This window comes from Rhinolophus ferrumequinum, chromosome 10, assembly GCF_004115265.2.
Source record: "Rhinolophus ferrumequinum isolate MPI-CBG mRhiFer1 chromosome 10, mRhiFer1_v1.p, whole genome shotgun sequence".
Taxonomy (NCBI): domain Eukaryota; kingdom Metazoa; phylum Chordata; class Mammalia; order Chiroptera; family Rhinolophidae; genus Rhinolophus; species Rhinolophus ferrumequinum.
Window position 1 is genome coordinate 35,595,934 of NC_046293.1, and position 10,601 is coordinate 35,606,534.

At 35.8% G+C, this 10,601-nt stretch overlaps 1 protein-coding gene across 1 annotated transcript in view; it reads right to left on the reverse strand.

Annotated features, from left to right (window-relative positions):
• The window catches only part of SOX5 (SRY-box transcription factor 5), a 478,480-nt gene extending 469,492 nt beyond the window's left edge, over positions 1 to 8,988 (reverse strand). The window contains exon 1 of the mRNA XM_033118758.1: positions 8,887 to 8,988. The gene's annotated coding sequence lies outside the window, so the exon portion shown is untranslated. The remainder of the gene's footprint in view (positions 1 to 8,886) is intronic.
• Between the last annotated feature and the right edge of the window lie 1,613 nt (positions 8,989 to 10,601).

Genomic DNA, 10,601 nt, shown 5'->3' on the forward strand with positions numbered 1-10,601 from the left:
TTGGATCATCCACAATTTGCATAATATTACACATGTAAAAGTGTATGTGCATGCCGCTTATTTATATGTATGCACAAAGTATATTCATCAATTCATTTAACGGTTATACACTGAGTACCTTGTCTCTTCTAGGTATTAGGACAGATACCCGAACACAAAGATAAAGCACATAATGCCCTACTGAGGAAGCTTACCTAGTTGAGCAGGTAAGTATAGTACCATACCGCTCCATCTAATAGATAAGTGTAATGTAATATATTATGGGCAACGCTAGAATGATGCACAGTATATATTACGAGTCAAAATACTTCCACCGTTTCCAGTCTAGAAGGGGAAAAGAGGATCACAGAAGACTACAAAATAAGGTTTTAATGCATCTTAGAAACATTCTCATGATGAGGCATGCTCTTTTTGAAGAATGTATGTCCATTGTAGTTATGGCAGTAAGTGGGCACTAATGGAAACATAAAGAATGTTTCCATTTACCCTCATCGATGAGTGTAAGCGAGATCAAATATATGGTGATGGAAGGAGACCAGACTCTGGGTGGTGAACATACAATGTGATGTATAGATGATGTATTACTGAATTGTACCCCTGAAACCTATGTAACTTTACTAACCATTGTCACCCCAATAATCTTTAATTTAAAAAATGAATGTTTCCATTTCCATATGATAACTTTGAAATGTTTAACTCAAAACACTAAATTATATTTCATCCTGAGTTTTAAAAAAAATGTTTTCCTGGCTATCTCTATATATTAAATAGTATCCATCTTTGCGAATTTTGCTGTCTTCTTGATTTGCTACTCCTGTATCTAATTGGACATAAAATGCATCCTTGATTGACTGAGAATTTTGTTGTCTTCTTGATTTGCTACTCCTGTATCTAATTGGACATAAAATGCATCCTTGATTGACTATGTGTCAGCCAGGAAACTCTCCATCACCCATCACAGTGCCTAACATGTAGTAAGCACTCAATAACGAGCATTTGTTGAAGGTAATGAAGGAAGGAATGACCTCTCAGTCCCTAACCATCTTTGAAGAGCTCTGGACAAAAGTGAAATACTCAGTATTGTTAATGAATATAGCATGTTCCCACTATTTTTTATATCGCTCCTGGATCTGACATGAGCATTCAGAAGTCTCATTGTGCTTCTGAAACAAATAGTGGATTTGAAAAGAATCCGAGCAGGGCTTGCAAACAACTAAGATTAGTAAAATGTCACGCTAGTATTGTATGGCCATGTATTCAGCAAAGCGTAGTAATTAAGTGAGAGGACTCTGGACCCCTGCTGCATGGGTTCAGATGGAGGCTCTCTCCCTTACTAGCCACGTGACTGTAAGTAAGTTACTTCACCTCTCAGTGCCTCGGGCTTTTCAATTATAAAATAAGAGTACAACAATGCCTCCCTCTTAGGGTTGTTTTAAGGATTAAGAGGATTAAATATTTGAAATAACTTTAAACAGCACCTGTAGATAGCAGGCACTCTTGGCATTTGTTTAATAAATCAGCAGTCATTTAGAAGGCAACTTTCTTACAGACTGGGACGAGGATAACCACTATGTGTATCTGTTGAATTAAATATGGGAGTTCCTTCCCATGGCTATTTTCAAATTTCAATATGCAACTCATTGTTACTCAGAAATCAGTGTGAACTATTTTCATTTAAAGCCGACTTGGTCAATAGTGGCAGCTCTACAGGTATGTTTCAAAGTTTATGAAATTAGGGTCTGTGCCGGGGAATCCCTGACAAGTTTCAGCCTTGTTCTTAGGATTCCCTACTCATGCAATTCAAATATGTGTTTTCTGTGGCCAGGGAGTTGCACAGATTCCCCTCCACTTTATATGTTTTGGTTTATTCCATAGCTATTATGCATCTCCTGTCATTCGGGCTGTTTTGGTTTTGTTGTCTGTATTCAAAGGAGGCCTGTGGTTGTGTCTATCCCAAGTGTCTGTGTTTCTAGTTGCGCGGTTTGCCCCCTCTGTCTCTCATCATTGCTTTTGGCTCAGTCCCTTGACAGGAAATGAGAGATTTATTTTATCTGGCTTGAACTACATTGTTCCTTCCTGACTACTGGTGTTACTTCACTCTAAATAACATGACTTTGTGCTCACAGTCTGCCCAAGGTCAAAGCCTGAGGGTAATAGACACATTTAAGAGCAGGGGAGGAGACTATAAGGAGAGGGGAGAAATGGGCTAGGAGAGAATAGGAAAAAAAAAAAGTACTGATGCAAAAGTTAAACTTGAAACAGGTCTAAATTTTCTGGCGGACTTGAAATGGAATATGTTCTAAAGAGCTGAAAGGCAAACTTCTCCCCCCACTTCCAGATGTTATCAATTTAAAATGACACTATGAAGTAATCTAGGCTTGAAATTCAAATTAACTTTTAAAAGAAAGCATGAGCTGTCTGGGAGAAGGGTTTACAAAGCTTATTAATATCTGTGATATAATTGTAGTATGTTTTTTAATAATTTAAATTGGAATAATTATTAAAATTCAAATCCCTCTTTGGTTTGACACAAAAATATAGAATTTTGATAGTGCATATAATTAATAAAGTCAAATTCATTATTTAAAAAAAGTTTAGCTTAATAAATGATACCTAAATTGGAACCATCAGTAGGCTTTAAATTTTGTGTGAATTTAGGTATAAACAAGAATATGTCTGAACCACATCTCCTAACCTATTCACATTTTTCCTTTCCTCCATTTTTATTCCCCACACTTTGGAGGTATAAATAAAACTTTCTTGGTTTCTTCAAATACCTCTACAGTTTCAAAGGGTCAGCAGGATGACCACCCAAAGACATGGTGAAAGACATCATCTCCATTTCACTGGTCACACCATCTATGCTGAGCTGAAGGTCTCTGGGATAGTCTAAAAGACTGGGGGACAGGGAGAGACCTGAATAATCTAGATATATATTTCCCTGTTCTTTTAACATATTGTCATGCTATTTAATAATACTTTTGCCTCAGGAAAGCAGATTTAATGGAAATGGACTTTCAACGAAGCCAAAAAGGATTTAAGTTACATGGAAGGCCAGATTTTACATGCAGAAAAGTATTTCACATGGGTATTCCATTTGGGGAGAAGTTGATGAAATCCTTTTTGCTAATGATCTTTCAACACTCATATCATTATGTGTGTAGTAAGCATAGTTTATGCTGAAGTCAGGAGGACATCCCTAGTGACATCTTAAAGATTTAATATATTTTTGACTTATAACCCCTCCCTCAGGAAGCACTATTCTTTTCTATGGAACTCTGTAGATATCACCGTACAGTGTTGAACAGGCCAAGTGTCTGCAAATCATAGATGGCTTGTTTCTTTATGCAAATGCCTCACCTTGAAACTTGAACTAGAAATTATTCTTTAGTATGCCTTAAACTAACACAACGTTAAATGTCAATTACATCTTAATGAAAACAAAACGAGCATTTTTCTCAGAATCGTACTTCCTTCTCATGTCAATTCCTTGTGAGGTGATCTACACGTGGAATGAGGCCCAAGTTCTAAAATGTGGTAGACACAACTGTATAAGAATTCCAATGAAGTTTCATTTCTAACACTCCTTAAAAGTCACAGTGATGTTTTTATACATCGTTTTGTTTTCTGATTATTAAATTCTAAATATAGTCTCAAAGACTAAACATAAAAATGTAATTCCTTTCTCCAAGGAACCTATAAGTCAGCCAAGAAGACCCTGACATGAATACCTAGATCATCCTGAAAGGCATTTCCTTAAGCCCATCACTATACCTCACGTACTCAGAAGCAAAAAGCAAAGAATCAAAAGAAAATAGCCATTTATTGGAAATTTACTATGTAATCACCATGGTGCTAGCTGCTTTCAGATACATCATCACGGTACATGCACACAAACTCCAGGCAAAATTGGTGTTATTATCCTCATTTTACAGATGACAAAATGAAACTTAGATATATTACGCAATATGCCAAAGATCATAGAGTTCTTCAGTGCCAAAATCAGGATTCAAATTTAGGTGAGTCTAATTCTAAATCCCATGCCCATTGACTATTCTGGAATAGGCATAAAATGCTGGTTATAAAACTTCAGTGTGTTTCGAGTCCAACTGTGTCCCTCACCTATACAAAACAAGGAGTTACAAACAAAAATAGTCGCTGTGTTCTTCAAAATGCGAAACAAACTAACTGATTCAGCAATCCTAGTCCTAGATATATACCCAAGACAACTAAAAATATATACCCACATAAAAACTTGTATCCAAATACTCATGGCTACATTTCCACAAAAGTGGAAACAAACCTAATGTCCATCAACTGATAAATGAATAAATAAAATATGGTCTATGCATACAATGGAATATTACTTGGCAATAAAAAGACACAGATTGTTCACACATAACATGGCTGAACCTTGAAAACATTACGGTAACTCAAAGAAGCAGGTTCCGAAAGACCACCTATTATATGATTCCATTTAATTTAAATGTCCAGAATAGACAAAGCTATAGAGACAGGAAGTGGATTAGCAGTTACTTATGGCTGTGGGGTTGGGGGAAGAAATGAGGAGCGACCATTAATGGGAATGGGATTTCTTTCTGGGGGATGAAAATGTCCTAAAAGTGGTTGTAGTGATGTTTGCATAACTGTGAATATACAAAAAATAATTGAATTACACATTTTAAATGGGTGAATTATATATTATATACATTATATCTTAATAAAGTTCTCACGAAAAAAATTTATGTAAAATTTTTGCATCTACATCATCAGGAAGAAATAGGCAGCACACTCCCTACGGAGAAAAGAAACTAAGCAAATCTAGCTACTGCAACAGGGGAGAAGAGTTTGTCATCTGCTATCATTTGCCCTTCAATATCAGCAAAGCATTCCTCTGCTCTGTTCAGGTGGACTTCTGAATCACTGAGAGAGTTGAAAAGATATCCCTCTCTGGTCAAGGTCTTTGAGACCAAAACTTGTTGAAAAAGTTAGAACCACAAACTGCTAGCTTATTTACTTAATGTTAAACCGCGTGTTTGACATTTTTCATCTAAAGTGACCAGTGATTTGAGTATTGTGTAGACAACCACAAAGTACCACTGAAACAGTGGGAAAGTACTATTTTAAAAGCACTTACTGTTTTATTAATACTTAGAGAATAGAATTCCCTGCTTCTGCCCAGATTCAGTTCTTCATAATCCAATGTGAAGTTGACCAACTAGCAAATTTGTCAATATAATTTTTAGTCCCGCAGCTCATCATTAGATGACAGAAAAACATCATGTTGTGGCATAGAATCATTAGGCAGTAATCAAATGTCCCATGATGTTGACATTCCACAACCTCTCGTAGGTTTTTTGTTTGTTTGTTTGTTTGCTTGTTTTGAAGGGGCGTGGAGAATCTTAGACACACCTACCAGTGCACAGAATAGCAGGCTTGTGAAGGACCAGTTCTCTGGACATTTTATCCTGATAATTTTTAGATGTTTATACCTTAAAAGTTACTTAGTTGAAGTTGCTTTCAAATTAAACACCATTGCTACAGTGTTTCTGTTGTGATTGTCGGAGGGAAGTAGAGCCAGTGCAATTTGTCCATGTTTTACAAATCACCATCTGGCAGGAATATGGCAACATGTGAAATCTTCACAGGACTCTTGTTTTTCTACTATCTGCTGGATAACTAAAGGAGATCACCAGACTGCTGGGATGTCTGCCAGATGGTAAGCAGGTATGTTTATGAGTTTAAGATTCTTATTTTCTTTCAATGCTTTCACATGCTGTGGGCACAAGGCAGAAAAGTGAAAGGGAAAAAGAAAAGGGGAGTGGATAAGTGAGTGACTGTGTCCGATCGTTAGAAATGTCTTTGAAGTTTCATGAAATGTGAACTTTCCAAAGTCTCCATTGAATTATTTTCTACTAAGTACAAAAATCACCAGTCATATGGTCCCGGGATTTTTTTTCAAATGCTCCATTTTTTTCATTTTTGTACAAATAAACAGGTGTAAGGTTTCTTCAGTCCTGTTGAGTAGGCATGCATTTCTCAGAGGATCATAAGCAGCACCAACAAACATTTGGTGAGCGTATACCCTGTGTATGGCACTTGGCTAGCCATTTCAGCAAAATGAGCGTTTATTTAAATAGACTATCATAGGCAAAGAATACCCACCTAGTAGAGTCATAACAACAACAACAACAAAAAATCCCGAACCCTCTAACAATCGAAGATTTGCAAGGCCGAATCTACGAAGTAAGCAGTGATCATTTAGAGGAGCTTCTGTGAAAAGAAAAGGGCATCCTAAACAATTTTGACAGATAGTAAGTGGATATCACAGAAGAGACAGTGTTTGGTATACCCAGAGGTACATTTCTTTACAGTTAGGTTTGAATGCCTGCTTAGCAATGCAGCAGCAACCCCAGGCAAGTGTCTGACATTCTCCAAACTTTAATAAACTCCTCTATAAAAATGGTGATAATAGTTGTACCTCTTATTATTGTTGAGATTAGAAATATAAAAAATGTAAATTGTCATCAAGTACAAACAGGAGTCTCCCCTTATTCACAGTTTCACTTTCCACAGTTTCAGTTACCTGTGGTCAACAAGAGTCCAAAAATATTAAATAGAAAATTTCAGAAATAATTCATAAGTTTTAAATCGCGTGTAATTCTGAGTAGTGTGACGACTTCTAGCACCGCCCTGCTCCATCCTCCCCCGGATGTCGATCATTCCTTTGTCTAGCGCATCCACGCTGTATATGCCACCCACCCTTTAGTCACTTAGTAACCATCAGTTGTCACATCGACTGTCACGGTATCACAGAGCTTGTGTTCAAGTAACCCTTTTTTTACTTAATAATGGCCCCAAAGTGCAAGAATAGTGATGCTGGCATTTCAGATATGCCAAAGAGAAGCCATAAAGTACTTCCTTTAAGTGAAAAGGTGCGTAAGAGCACAATGACATATTTTGACAGAGTGAAAGAGACCACATTCCCTAACTTTTATTACATTATTGTTATAATTGTTCTATTTTATTATTATTGCTGTTAAGATCTTACTGCTCCTAATTTATAAATGAAATTTTATCACAGGTATATATGTAGGGTTCAGTACTATTCACAGTTTCCAGCATCCACCGGGGGTATTGGAAAGTCTCCCCACTGGATAAAGGGGGGAGAGCCTATTGTAGTTGCTCAGTAAAGGAAGCTATTGTTATTATTGTTGGTGTAACATTATGATGATCTGCAAAGGACTGCTTCTAGGTTAATCCCCTAGATATAGAAGTTGCTCAAATGAATTCTATAAATATATACCTAATTTTATAGACTGTATTTGTATATTTAGGTACACATGAGGTTTCTATGAGTATATACACACAATGTGTACTTATACGCAAATATGCATGGATCCAAGTATATATATGCATAATAGTAGATACATTCTGCCCAATTACAGGAAACAAAAATAAACATTTTGACTTAAAGCTCTGTAAATCATATTAAGTAAATACTCATAAAAGTGTCCGTTTCCAGAAGTTATAATTTGGGGAAATTCCTAAACCTCTCTGTGTCCTTAGCTATAGAATGGAGAGAATAAAACCTGCTTCATAGGGCTGAAATGAAGACTGTCACATCTTCGTGATTATTTCTACATAACACATTGCACAATGCCTGGCAGAGAATAAATAAATAAATGTATGCCTCCTTCCCTTTCCCCTTTAATTAACAATTTACCTCCACCTTTAAATTGAGTCAACCTTTGCCCATCCTTACCTGCTTCCCTCAAGTTGAATGACAGATCTCTGTTTCTTTCTGGTCCTTCCAATTATGTTCTTAATTCCATCACTCTTTCTACCAGAATGAATTTTCTCCTTAAATATATAATTACTCTATTTTTATAATAATTCCTCTTTGTCCACTAGTTCCTTCTCCTTAGTCTAAAATATACCTGTTTCCCCTATCCTAACAATAATTATCTTAACGATAAATTACCAAATGACAGAAAAGATAGAAAGCCTAAGTAGGCCAATGACTATAGAAGAAATTAAAAAGATTGTTTAAAAAGTGCCATCTCTAAAAAGTGCCAGATACAAATAGAGCCTTTTTTTTTTTTACCCAGGTAAGAGGTAGTTTTATATTAGTTCTAATAAAACTAAGTTAAAAAGAATATTTGTTTCTTGTTTAAACAGTCCCAAAACACTAAAATGATTAAAAGACAATTATTTTACAAGGTTAGCACAACTCTGATATCAAGCCATGACCAATAAATACAGTGTAGTGTATACACAGATACAGATATACATACACACACACTAACACATCAAACTCATTTAAACACAAAGAAGCAAAATTTTAAGAGTAAATTAAAGAATAATACACTGTACCCACATGGCGTTCTTTGCAAGGTTGAAAGGCTGGTTCAATAAAAGGATATCTATTTAAGTAATTTTTTACATTTAAAATAGTAGACAAAAAGTTAAAACCCACGAGCAAATTTTTTAAAAGTCTTTGAAAAAAAAGTGCCCACCATTCCAGACTTATTTTAATATAAGTTAGGAAGAGAAGAAAACTGACTTCTAAGGGAGCTTGCCACAAATAGCACTAAAACACATAATTAATGATAAAATAGACTAATTATCTTTTGTTTACCAAGCTTTCCTTATTTTGGTAGCTTCCTTTTCCTTTTTACCAACCACCTTCATTGCCTGCAAGGTAGGCCCTTCTTACTCATCTCCTGGACACTTTTCAACCCATTGCACATGTTTCTGCTCCACTTTTTACAGCTTTTCTCAAAGGTACCGATAGCCACTTAAATTCCAAGTCCAGTGGCCTGCTGTCTGGCCTCATCCTCTTTAACCTCTCTTTTAACATTTCTGAACCGGTCACACACAAACCTCTTAGCTCTTTGCTCCTTGGGCTTTCAGAATGCCTCTTGCTTGACTCTCCTGCCTCTTTGCTTGGCCTTTCTCAGCCTCTCACTGCCTCTTCTTCCACATGCTCTTCACCATGGGAGATCCCCAGTAGTTTACTGTTTGCACCTTTAACTTGTGTCCTACACAGGGAATGTAGGTCAAAGTTAAACAGGAATGAGAGAACCAGGACACAATTACTGAAACAAAGTAAATAAAATACTGCATTAAACAAAAAACTACTGCATGATTTTCAACTCTTCAGGTTCCAGTCTACGTGAAATAGATTTTTTAAAATACATATTGCAACATGGAGAACTTTTGTCTATATTACCTTCAACATGTTTAATACTACCTTCCTGAAAATAAAAAAATCATTTTTAATATTTGACTTAATGAATGTCTTTTCTGTTACTCACTTGTCTTAAATATGTTATTGACATCTATTAGTTTACCCATTCCAACTCGAAATATCACTTTTCTAATTTTGCATTATCTTGATTTTTAACTCTTTCACTACCTATTGAATTTGAAAACAGCTAGTGCTGCTAGAATTCTTAGGATATACCTGAGTACAATTTAGTAGAATTCAGCAATCATTTACTGAATGCCAGTGATGTGTGAAACATTGTTTTTATAGTCATCCTTTAATATATAAACTTCAACCAAATCTACATAAATTGAACTGACTTTAAATATAAAGTAACAATTTTAAGAAAGTGCTGATGTTTTAATCATGTTAGTTCTGAAATAACTGGCTTTCCCTAATTTGTAACCAAAAAATAAAAGTTAAACAATGTCTCAGTTAAAAACTCTTCAGTAAACTAGATCATTTTTCTCCATTCTCTCGTCTCCAAGTTACTGCCAGATCATTTTTCTGCTGCTATGGTCTCCTCCCCTATTTCTGTAAAACCTGGAAACCACTTTTACACATTATTTGTAAATAAAATTTATTTTGATCCTTTGCTTTTCCTTTTCTTTCCTCTGATATTTGTATCCCTTAATGCTACACCTTTCAATTAATTTAGGAAGTCAAAGCTACTGTGATCTCTCTTATTCCATACACGGTCCTCTCCCTTAAAGAAAATATAAATAAAAAACTCTAACCTAGTCAACATGAAATAGGGCATTGGGCACTTTACAAAGATATCCTTAACTTTACAAAAAATTGCCTATGGAATCCGTCTAAATAGTGATTTTTCTCTAATGCACGAAGAGTGTATCTCAATTAAATAACATACATTGACACGCAACTTTTCCAAAATTGAATCGGTTTTGCAAAGTGAGATGCAACTTGTTCTCATCCAATTTTTGCACCCCTCGCTACACGGAAATGAGGCACCCCATGCTACATGGAAATGAGGCACAGCCAGACTAAGGAACATGGTTTCTTGACTCCAGCTAAGGCAGTCATTCTTCAAGAGCAGTGGGTTTCAAACACTTTTTTAGAGCCACTGAAATATTTCTTCAATAGAAATCTTACAGGGACACAATTGACAAAAGAGATAAAAGTAATAGGGTAATATGTTCTTTCCCTGCCCCTTCATTAACTGACCCCAGGGTTTCCTACAAAAAACCTATACTCAGAGTCCAGCTTGAAAACAATAGTCCTAGACTGTTTTCTACTTATTGATAAAGATCTAGCTACCAAAATCATAATTTTACTACAGAGTCCCAACATTGTCAAGCTGCGAGTTACC